We start from the raw sequence: 12182 nt of genomic DNA on the forward strand, positions 1-12182 counted from the left end.
AAATGTTAAGCCATATATGCTTTACGAATTATTTCTTTTAATGTAATGTATACGCTTATCTAAATATCTTCTCATTCAAAACATTTTTTTAAATTTTGCATGCTGATTTTTAATATTAGAAATATTATGGCAACAATGACATTGACATTTCCATGACATTTTTATTTTTTTTTTCAATGACATTTTCCATGATAATTTTATTTTTTTGGAAAGTGTAGGAAAAAAATAACTCAAACATTTCAAAAAAATTCTCAAACTTTTCCAAATGATCATAAATTTATATGATTCATTATTAATAAGCCATTAACAAAAATCATTTCACTAGACTTTTGAAACATATTTACATGAATGCTTATTTCCTGAGAATTTTTCTTTTAAAATTTATTACAGATACCGAAACAAATATTATTATTAATTAAATGCTAAAAATCAGAAAGTTTTTTTAAGAAATAAAATAAAAATCAATTTTTCAATAAATTATAAATGCATCTATATTTGAAATAAAATTTGAATTTAATTCTATGACAATAATTTTTTATAAAAATAGCACGATTCAGCCTACAAAAAATCGGGTGTTAAATAAATAAATTTTACATTTACTATAATAATTTGAGTTGCGTATTTATTTAGTTGTCGTATTTCAATCAAATACATAATTTTAAAATGAAAACAGTTGAAAATGGTGACGAAAGTGCAACTCCAATTGTTTCTTACACAAAAACAAAATTACTGTTACTTTCCGTAAAGAATTAGGAATTTAAAAAATATTTTGAATTATAATTTGTAAAAATTAATTAATTAGAAAGAGTTCATTAACATTCTTTGGGTAAACATTAAATATGAAAATAATATACTTTAAATATATTTCACGAAAAATAAATTAAGTAAATTTAATTACGTGCAAAACTATCCAAATACATATATTTTTAAGACTTAGTATTGATTAAAATATAATTTTAATAAATGTCCTTGCTAACTTGTTAAACAGCAAAAAATTGATATAATTTTTATTTCATTGAAATAACATTTATATAAATTATGTTGGAAAGTCTTATTAGCGGTTAGTTAAAAAATTTACTTAATTAATAGTACCACTTTACCAATACCACTTTATTTTAATTTTACTACAAAATTTCCTTAAATCGTATAATTTTTAAATAGAGTGAAAAAAAAAATTCTATATGAGTAATTTTTTCCTTAAGAATTAATCTGAAATTACAAAAGAGAAAATCCAAAGCGCTAAAATGGATCTACTGTGTTGAGAATGACGTAAACATTCTTAGGGTAAAAAACAGGAGAAAAGTCACCAAGTGTAGAGATACCAGAGGAAACTTCTGGAGAAGGCCAGGGCTCACCTAAGACTGTCGTTATTATAAACAGCAAAAATTGACTAACAATGTAGGAATTTAAGCAGTGATCGAATCTCGTAACGTGCAAGTGTGTATAATAAATTTGCGAAACGAAATGCATAAATTAATAATAAATATATTAGATATAATAATTTTATCTCCAAATTTAAAGTATGATTATCATTTGAAAATGCATGAGAAGGAAAAGAAATGAAGGAAAAGTAAAGGAAAACGACATTAAGAGAAAAAGTAATAGAAAAAAATGATGTAATTTTTGAATAAACGTATGATCACAATGCGTGAATGATGCGCATTATGAAGAGGTAAGAATGGAAATATAAGCTAGTAATAAGTGGATTAGAAACACTGATTTGCTTGATCAAACCGAACTTATCATAATATGTTAATTTGTATAAATGTGTGAGACATAAAATACGAATCATTAATGAAAATAAATGAAAGAATGATCTAATTTTTAAACTGAACATGCGATCATAATGAGTGAATACGTATAAAAAATTAACTAATAAATTAGCAATAAGGAAACAATGATTTTACTGGCGAACCAGAAAATATGATCATAATGTGTAAATTTGTATTAGGAATGGGTGCGAAGGTAAATATGAATCGTTAATGAAAAAAATTGACACACGGATCTAATTTTTAAACAGAATATATGAATTATAAACTCACGCTGAATAAATTAGAAACACTAGTTTTAGTTTCAAATGATCAGAATGTGTAAATGCATATTATGAATGTGTGCAAAAGAAAATATGAATCATTAACGAAAAAATTGAAGCTCTGATCTAATTTTTAAACAGAATGTATGATTATAATGTGAGAATGAGAATTTTCCATTATAGATAACATGGAAATATGCGCTGGATAAATTAGAAGCACTAATTTTGCTTTGAAATGATCATAATTGGTATATAATTATTATGAATGTGTGCAGAAGAAAATATGAATCAATGATGAAAAGAAATTAAAAATCAGACTTAATTTTTAAACAAAACGTAATGATCATATTGTGAGAATACGAATTTCATATTACAGATGAGATAGAAATACGAAATCAAGCTGAATAAATAAGAAACATTAGTCTTGGTTTCAAATGATCACAATGTGTAAATAAATATTATGAATGTGTGAGAAAGAAAATATGAATCATGAATAGAAAAATTGAAAAACGTATCTAATTTTTAAATAGAACATATGATTTTAATGTGGGAATACGAATTTCACATTATAGATGAGATGGAAATATGAACTCACGCTGAATAAATTAGAAACACTAGCTTTGGTTTCAAATATCCATGATGTGTAAATTATTATGAATGTGTGTAAGATAGAAAATATGAATCATTAACGAAAAAAATTTGCAACATGGATCTAATTTTTTAACGAAACATATGATCTTAATGAGAGAATGATAATTTCAAATTATAGATGAGATGGAAATATGAACTCATATCGAATAAATTAGAAACACTAATTTTTGTTTCAAATAATCATAATTGGTATATGTATATTATTAACGTGCGCTAAAGAAAACATGAATCAATAATGAAAAGAAATTGAAACACTGATCTAGTTTTTAAACAAAACATAATGATCGTAATGTGAGAATGGGAATTTTATATTATAAATAAAATAGAAGAATTAACTCACGATAAATGAATAAGAAACACTAATTTTGGTTTCAAATGATCATAATTTGTAAAGGCATATTATGAATGCGTAACAGAGAAAATGGGAAAAAATTGAAACACTATTTTAATTTTTAAATCAAACTTATGATCAGAGTTTAATTTAAAATGCCCGAGAATAGAGAGAGCTTATGAATTCAAGATAACGGAAATATGAACTGGTTCTAAATGTATTGAAAACGTAATTTGATCATCAAGCAGAACATATTATTATTACACGTAAAGATATTACAATCAAAAGATTTATTTAGAAAGATGCGTTTTCATTAGTTTTATTGCACTTTTTAATAAAAAAACGTAACTAAAATGATGTCATATTTAATATTTATAAACTCTAGTCGGTTTTTATAATTATTTGCGTACAATGAAAGATTTTTAAGATCTAAATGAAGATTTTTTATTTTGAATTCAAAATAGTGATTCATACTTTATTGTCTAATGATTCACTTTTGCGTAGATAGCAGTATAGATAGTAGTTTCAAATTCCTACACGTGAGATTATGCATCTTTTTACCACTTACTTCGAGGAGGATGCTTAACTGGTTTTAACTGGATAGAGTTTTTTTCTTGGAAACCAAGTTCGAACCTTATTTTTACTGTACTAAATTTAATAATACATATCTGAACAAGACAGAATTTCTAAGTTTCAAAAAATTGCAATGTCACCTTCAGTAAACTTATTTAAATAGAGAACAATAAGTTCCAGTTTTTTTTAATGTTTTACAAAGCTTTATTATATTTTTCATGATATATAATATTAAAAGTAACTTTTTTAAAGTTATCTTTAAGCAAATGACAGTAACAATACATTAGTTAAAACTTATATCGTAGTTTTATTTCACTATTTCAAATATAGAAACCAATATTTCTTTTTTACACATTTCTCAAAGCCGTACACATTTACTATATATTTCGAGAATAATAAATTTTTGTCTCTAAGTACCTGGAATTCATCACTCCCCTAATTCTTTTTGTGATATTTCGTGAGTTCTTTTCTTTCTCTAATGGTTGTTCTCGAATTCCTCAGTCAGAAGAAGGAATGTCGAGTACAGAAAACTATTTCTGTTGGATTGAAGCAGCGATTGCTGGAATGCTGGTTTATTTCAAACAACTTTAATTTCGCTGACATGAGCAATCTCTTTCTATCTGAGTTTGAAAATATTCTATTACTGTTCCGGAGCGGTGGTGGCAGAAGGGATAGAGCGTTCGCCGTCTAATGAGGTGAATCGGGTTCGAATCCTAGCGATGGCTGGTCGATACGAAATCCGCATCCAGCTTGCGCCGACCACTATGCTGACGTAAAATATAACCGGTGGTAGACTGATCATGGGTTAGAGTTCCCTTGCAGTGAGGCTAACCATTGGAAATTTTCATGGATTTCCTTTCCATGTAACACAAATGCGGAGTAGTTCCATGAAAAAGTCTTCCACGAATTCAAATTTCTCCCTATACTTGTTCCAACAGTTCCCTTGTCTTCTGGATTGGAGTCAAAGTTACAGGGCAACGGAGTTGAAAATTAATCGTCGTAAACCCAAAAAATTGGGTCGGCTGTTCAACGACGGTAATAAGAAAATTATTGTTCCAATGTTTGATTCCAATCGTTTGAAACTAGTAGATGAAAAAATACTAATTTAGTTAAAAAGAATTTTTATAAATAATTATAATACAGTACTTCATACATTGATGATAGTTTGCCCACACTGTAAAAATTTTTGAATTAAATTACGATAAAATGCACCGTCAATAAGAGTTCCGGTACTTTTTTTCCGTAAAATCCTTTTTTCCCGGAACACAGTTATCGCACCACAATTTGTGAATCTTCAGTTTAAATTGACCAGTTTAAATTTTGAAACTTAGACCATAAATTAATGACATGCAATAGAATAAAATAGAATAATTGAAATGCACTATACACTGCATCATATATTAAGATCTCTAAGTACTGGAAATGATTCAAACTGGTTATGGAAGCCTCAAATGTTAAAAAGCTCTTATTTTAAACTCGTCTAGATTCTGCACTGTATAAAATTCCGGATCAAATTATGATAAAAAGTACCTGTACTCAGGATGCAAGCACTTTTTACCATAAAATAAATTTTTACAGTATAGTTTCGTGGAACAGCTAATCTGATGAACCGTAATTTTTATATAGTAATATTTACTGCGAAATCTTTGAACCACTGTAATTAAATAAATATGGCTGCAAAAATTACGGTTTAAATTTTAAATAAAAAATGGATTTTACGATAAAATGCACTTCACGGATGAGACATCCAGAGTACAGAACCTTTTACCGTAATTTGATTTTAGAATTTTTAGAGCGTACAGTTATTACTTTATCACACTTCCTTTTTCAGGAGCTTCCATTTTTTTACTTTCAAATTGACACACCACTATTAGGAATGATTTATTTACCACATTTTCTTAATTTGTAACTTTCTATATATCTTGCATTGGAAGCGTTTTGTTTTGAGTACGAAACAACAATCGCATAAATCTTTTGAGATAATACAACAGGAATGGAAAATCCTCATTCTATAAACCTGGCCGGCACCCAAAGCTCGTCCTTTTCCTTTAGAAGTTTCACAATTATTCGTTTTGCTTAGTCCATCCGAAATCGTCCAAGCATAAAATGTCTCAAAGAATTGTTTTAAGTAATCGAGAAAGAGAAATATAAGCTTTAATTGAGAATTTCCTTATTCTTATCAGTTCCGTCAAGAGTCTCGGACCAAGGTCAGACTTATTTAAGCCGTAATCTTCAGTAATGTTCTCCATGGTCATTTCGCAATGGAATATCTGTAAATAGCCCGTTTTGATGAAATGATTGTTGAAATCGGTATTGGCTAATTCTATAGTTTTAAAAAGATGAATCGTTGCTGATTGTTAAATGTTTATTATCTTAGTGTGTTTGTAGTAACTTTTAAATAAAGCATTCATAGAATAAAATGAAATTACGTATATATCTACAACATTCTGGTCCCGACTTTCCTTAGAACAAAGAAATTTAATGTACACTATCCCTATATGCGCACTACAAATCCAATTTTTTAATTCAAATATTTTTTAGGATTTTTTTTAAATTCCTGACCTAGGATAAACATAAGTTATTCATATTATTTTCATATTATTATAATTTTATATTATTCATATTATTATAATTTTCAGGTGAAATTGGAAGGTTTGAAATTTTAAAATTTGGACCATGAGTTCATATAATGCATTAGAATAGTATTATAATAGTATTATAATAGAATAATAGAATATCGATAGTATAATAAAATAATAGTATTCAATATTAAATATATTAAGCAAAACATTTAACCATTAATAAAAAACATTTTGAGGTCTATTAACTACTTCTCTGACTATACTAAGTTTTCTTCGGTTCATATATATATATANTGAAAGTTATCAAACAAAACTTCGCCAACTGATAATTAAAGCTGAATATTTTTTTGACGAATAAAAATGGTATTAAACGAATGATGCCCACAATTTCTGCTAATTCCAAGTTTTCTCAGGTTGTTAATTAATTGCAATATATATATATATTGCAATTAATTAACAACCTGAGAAAACTTGGAATTAGCAGAAATTGTGGGCATCATTCGTTTAATACCATTTTTATTCGTCAAAAAAATATTCAGCTTTAATTATCAGTTGGCGAAGTTTTGTTTGATAATTTTCACATTCACCATTAAAATGTAAAAAATTCACCTTAATGTTTTATAACTCAGAAAAATTCAGATTTTTATCAAATATTACGTTAGCATCGACATACGGAAAAATTTCTGGTAGAATTATAGTTCTACGTAATGAAATTTCTGTCAAATGAAAAGCCATAATTCTGGTTCATAGAACCAAAATATATGGTATTTAAATACTTCATTTGGTAATTTTTCCATTCATGTGGTAACGATTTACCGGAAATTTTTGGAAAAAACACAAGGGGAAAGAAAATTAAATTGAATAAATGGTTTTCATGTCATGCTGTAAAGTATCATTAATTATACTTAAATTACCAAAAATTACCAAATTTACCAAATTGTTTCACACATTATATAACCCTTAATACTGTTAATTTTACCAAAATCATTATCAAAGCACTTCTGTGAAAATTGCAGAGTTTTTTAGTATTTCCGTAGAGCCAGACACGTGGACATTTCACTATATTTTTTTTTCTATGTATGACTGTAGATTGTATATAGTTAATAAAGAAATATACTCCAGCTACATATTTCTTAAAAAAATAATGGTTGTTTAAAAGAAAGGATGGGATAAAAGGATATGGCTTTACATTTCTAGTGATTTCTAATATTTCAAAAATAAACTGGTCTCAGTCTGGTAAGTGGCGTCAGAAAAGATTTAAACCAATACACTATATTCTATTTCAGTTTTTTATTAAATATGCACTGAGAAAAAAGTATGGTCAAAATTACTAGAATATGGTCAAATTTACCGTGTTTCTGACTCTACGGGAACATAAAAAAAACTCGGTAATTTGTATCGAAGTGATGTATTGATTGAATTTGGAAAAATTAACAATAAAATATTGTTTTATAATATGTAATAAAGTTTGTTTAATGGTAAGAGTTGCTAATTTTATCATGAGACATTAGGGAATGGTATGAGAACCATTAATTCGATTAAATTTACAATTTTGTATTTTTTATGTTATTTATGTTATTATGCATTAGTTGTGTTATTTGTGGGTGTAAAATAAAACAGAATTTTTGGTAAACCATTACCAAATAAGACCGGTAAACCATTCCGGTAAAATGATGAAATGAATGGTGTACCGTATATTTTGCTTTTATTAACCAGAATTAAGTTTTTTTTTAGCAGAAATATCATTACCAAACAGTACTGCAATTCAGCCACAATTTTTTCTTTGTATAGGAATAAAAATATATAATGATTTTTTGATATGTTCCTATATGAAATAGTAATATTGTGATTGTTCTTAAACTGTTGGGTAATTTACTTTATTTTTAACATGTTAATTAATTTTGATTTCAATTTGATTTTCCAACACTAAAAATACCTCTATTTTTCATGTTATGTATTTATACTCGGAGAAGGAAATTCTCGAGAAATTAGGTAAAAGCGTGTCTACTAAAAAAAAAAACGAAAAAAAAAATTATTTTGGTTAATAAAATTAAAATATACGATATTGAAATCATTAATTTGGTCCTTTTCTCGTTCATATGGTAACTGCTTACAGGAAATTTTGATTTTCAAAATTATTGTTCTGAAAACCACATATTTAGAAAAAATACGAAACTGAAAAGTAAATTTAACCGAATAAATGGTTTTAATGCAGTACCTTAAGGTTTTATGATAAATTTATCAAATTTTAGCACAATAACGGAATTTGATCACCGATTATATTTTACTGTTAATTTTATCAAAATCATTGCTTAGCACTTCGGTAAAAATTACAGAGCTTTATGGTGTTCCCATAGAGCTATAAACACAACCTTATTTCGGTAGTTTTGACCATACTTTTTCTCAAAGTATGAGGGATGAACAGTGACATGCCAGGAATAATAAGACACTCCTTTTTGAAGTATTTAAAATAGTCTTTTTCTATCTTAGTTTACTTAAATAGTCTTCGTTACCATTCTTCTTATTCTATCTCCTTAATTTCGAAGTAGTTTTTCTATACATTTAATTTATATTGTTATATATTTATGTTATTCATATTTCTATAAATTTATATATTTATATTATTTATATTTCTATACATTAAAACATTTTATACATTTCTATATATTATATTTCTATTCACTTAATTTATATTTCTTTTCTTCGGGAAAAATAAAAGACTATTTATTTTGAGCACGTGATTTAGATTTTTTCATCTTAATTTTTTTCAAGTCTAACTGTGCTTCTATTTTTCATGTTTTTATTTTATATGAGGGGGAAAATAGCTTCAAAGTGATATACTGCGAACAGTAAAACACTTCTTTTTGAAGAATTTCAAATATTCTTAGTTTGGGTAGTCTGCTTTTAATACCATTCCTCTTATTCTATATTTTTAATTTCGAAGTAGTTTTCCATACATTTATTTTTTTTTCTCTATTTATTCGTAAAAAAATAAAAGATTATTTATTTTAAGCACGTAATTTAGATCTTTTCATCTTAATTTTTCAATTCTAACTGTGCTTCTATTTTTCATGTTTCTATTTTATATGAGGGGGGAAATAACTTCAAAGTGATATACTACGAACAATAAAACTCTCCTCTTTGAAGTATTTCAAATAGTCTTAGTTTATCTAGTCTGGTTTTGATACCATTCGTCTCCACCTATCTTTTCAATTTAGAAGTAGTTTTTTCTCTGTACTTGTGTTTTTTTAAATTTTTTTTTATTCGGGAAATACGATTTATTCTGTAGTATTACATTCTTCAATACCTTCTGGAAAAGAAAAAAGAACACCGTTCTCGATTTCCACCCTCTTAGAATATTGAAAAGCTTACAGATACAAATCCGCTGTTTTGTTTTTAAATCCTTTCGAACGGAACGCATTAGAAAAAGAATTTTCAGTTCGCAAATTTATTCAAAGTAATCTTCATTGAAGGTTAATCTTTCCTAAGCTGTTTAAATCTTCGTTTATTTCGGTAAAATGGTAGTGTATAGTTGTTTGTTCGTAAATATAAATATTGTAAAAAACAGCAATTGATTTATTTGCTTTTATTTGTACAATAACTTTATTTTCCTGAAAGAGCTAAAAGTTGATTTTTAACTTAAAACTTATGTCTAATTTAATCGTGAAAAATTCGTCAAAATGGTCTAAGTAATGTGGGTTTTTAAATCAGCTAACAGTTACACAGTAAAGCAGTTAACAGGAGTATTACACAGTTAAGTACCCTAATAACAAGATAATTGTCTTAGTTCTAATTTAAGGATGAAATGATTTTAAAAAAAAGTATCTGGTTTTTTATTTGACAAAATTTAAAACATGACAGTAAATAAAGAATAATACTCTTTTTTTTGTTAACAGTATTTACTTTACATCTTAAGTTTCATTGACACAATAATTGGAAGCACTTATGCTATGTCAAATACAATACACACTTAAATTTAAAAACGAGCAATACTAGATAGCTTGCATCACACTGAAGGAAATATCAATAGGCAATAGTTGCCAAACATCATTATTACACGGAACAATAGCGTTCCGTGGGAGGGTTCCTGGGGTTTCACGAGTTAGGATAATTTTTTAAACAACTTTTTTATTAAAATGCTTACGAAGAAATAAAAGCAAAATTAAAGAAATGCATTCTTTAACCAAATATATTGAATGAACAGTGGAAACGATACGCTTTTGAAAATTGCACTAGTGTTTCGCGTCGAAAGAATAAAATAAAAAATCCATAAATGACGTATGTTTCCAGGATAACTATTTTGGACATTTATTTTTCGTCTCTACTTCAAAGAAAACCATATTTCAACTTACTTATTTTCAGTTTATACATACACTAAATTGAAAATACGAACTAGATTTTAGATGTCATTCAACGCCTGTGAATTTAACTGTTTAACATATAACTCAAATCAAACACTAGTATTGATAAGCCGATACAAAGTAAAAATTTCATTCGTCATGCATTCAGTAATTTTTTTAAATAATTCAGAAAATTTAAATCATTAAATATCTTTAAAATAAATAATTGTCATTAGCTAACAAGTTTACAATTGCTAATGATGAATGCCGCCCATATTATGCCCCGCCCTGCTTTGGGCAAGTCTTCTCTAGACGAGCGATATTGGGAAGCCCGAGACCTTTTGAATTAATGGACTCAAGTTACTGCATTATGTTTAACCATGTTTTATTATATTTTACTTTTCTTATTGTGCTGTAACTACTGTCCAATAAATTTGCCATTGGAAATAAAACAATTGCTAATGAAATTTTTTCATTAATACTCGGGGATTCCGGCAAATAGGATCGATCATTTGGATTTCATAGTCATAAGAAATTGGTGATCGAACTACAGATGGTGCATAGCAGAACTCTTTACATATGGCAACACTAGGCATGCTTTCACTATAAGCATGTGGATAGTCATAGGAGTAGGAAGTATGTCAGTTTCTATCTTGATTTTCAAACCAATAAAAATGTTTAAGCTTTGAAATTATATGAAACTCGAAACAGCTAAATATAGTGCTTAATGTAAGCATCATTAAAATTTTAAAATGTACTTTCGATAATCTAAATGCTAAAAATACCATAAAAATGCAAAACATCGTAATACATTCCCATACATCTGAGCAGAAGAAGCGAGAGAAGGGGGTGAGGGGGCTCTAGACATGGAAACGTTCTTCTCACCAGATGGCGTATTTGAAGTTCCCATAGCGAATTAGGAACAGCTGTATTAGGGCGCCTCAAAATCAAAATGGCGAATTTTAGTGTTTCAGAAAGTTCGCATGAGTTTATAATTAAAATTATTGCTGCTTATGTTTTACCATAAACATACTTTGTATTTAGAAAAAAGAGAAAATTCAATTCAATGACTAAACAAAAGAAGTCAAGCAACCATTTATACCTTACATTTATTAGCTAATTTTTACATTATAAAAATACGTGTGTTTCATTTGTTTTCAAAGCTTAATATTGTAATAAAACACTTGAACATCTTTTGCATCGAAGACTCATTATGATCAGAAATAATATTATCAGTAGTGTGTTAAGGTAAGATTGAAACGATTTACGACGCAGATAAAATATTTACGATCTTACTAATAGTGTTAAAACCTTGGAAAAGAAAAGGATACACGTCTGTTTTTTTACCTCACACAATAATTGACATCTCATTATTTTACGACTTGCTAAGAAAAACCATCACCTTATAATGCTTCATTAAACACGGCTATTTAGAATTTCACAAAGGCAATTTACTAGAAAAAGATAACATTTTATGTATCTGTTTCATAACAGGAATTGAATGTAGTGGGCAATGAGTTTTTAAACTTTCGCTACTCCTTTAATGATTTATTCAAAATTGTATTTGAGACTTTTAAGATATTTTAAAAGGCTTAGTAAGTGATTTAAAAGTTTAGTTACACAATAAATGACGGAATCATGAGGCGTAGTAATATATATGTTGCCAAACATCA

The 12182-nt window shown here is 27.4% G+C and overlaps 1 protein-coding gene across 1 annotated transcript in view; it reads right to left on the bottom strand.

Annotated features, from left to right (window-relative positions):
* Positions 1-12182, bottom strand: part of LOC107439363 (uncharacterized) — a 566421-nt gene that overhangs the window by 361824 nt on the left and 192415 nt on the right. The window lies entirely within an intron of this gene.

The sequence above is a fragment of the Parasteatoda tepidariorum genome, chromosome 7 (genome assembly GCF_043381705.1).
Source record: "Parasteatoda tepidariorum isolate YZ-2023 chromosome 7, CAS_Ptep_4.0, whole genome shotgun sequence".
NCBI classification, from domain to species: Eukaryota; Metazoa; Arthropoda; class Arachnida; order Araneae; family Theridiidae; genus Parasteatoda; species Parasteatoda tepidariorum.